At 47.8% G+C, this 228-nt stretch overlaps 2 long non-coding RNA genes across 2 annotated transcripts in view; one reads left to right on the plus strand and one right to left on the minus strand.

The window, feature by feature from the left end:
• The window catches only part of LOC117953927, a 7,783-nt gene extending 7,698 nt beyond the window's left edge, over positions 1-85 (plus strand). The window contains exon 3 of the long non-coding RNA XR_004658708.1: positions 72-85. This is a non-coding gene — a long non-coding RNA (uncharacterized LOC117953927). The remainder of the gene's footprint in view (positions 1-71) is intronic.
• Positions 86-131: 46 nt separating this feature from the next.
• The window catches only part of LOC117953926, a 768-nt gene continuing 671 nt past the window's right edge, over positions 132-228 (minus strand). Inside the window, exon 2 of the long non-coding RNA XR_004658707.1 lies at positions 132-209. This is a non-coding gene — a long non-coding RNA (uncharacterized LOC117953926). The remainder of the gene's footprint in view (positions 210-228) is intronic.

The raw sequence follows: 228 nt of genomic DNA on the forward strand, positions 1-228 counted from the left end.
GAAGAAGAAGAAGATCGTTGCGTTACACACAACACTGCTTGAGTTTGGGTGAGATTTGTTTCATGAATCAGAAACATGAAAACATAATTAACATGTTGAATATAAATATAATAAATCTAGCCACCTTCTCCGTCTTCTTCCTCGTCCTCCTCGTCCACTTCATCGTCCTCCTCATCGTCGACCTCGGGCTCGCCGTTCTCCTCGTTCTCCTGGGGGGGGGGGGGGGGG

Source organism: Etheostoma cragini, chromosome 12 (genome assembly GCF_013103735.1).
Source record: "Etheostoma cragini isolate CJK2018 chromosome 12, CSU_Ecrag_1.0, whole genome shotgun sequence".
NCBI classification, from domain to species: domain Eukaryota; kingdom Metazoa; phylum Chordata; class Actinopteri; order Perciformes; family Percidae; genus Etheostoma; species Etheostoma cragini.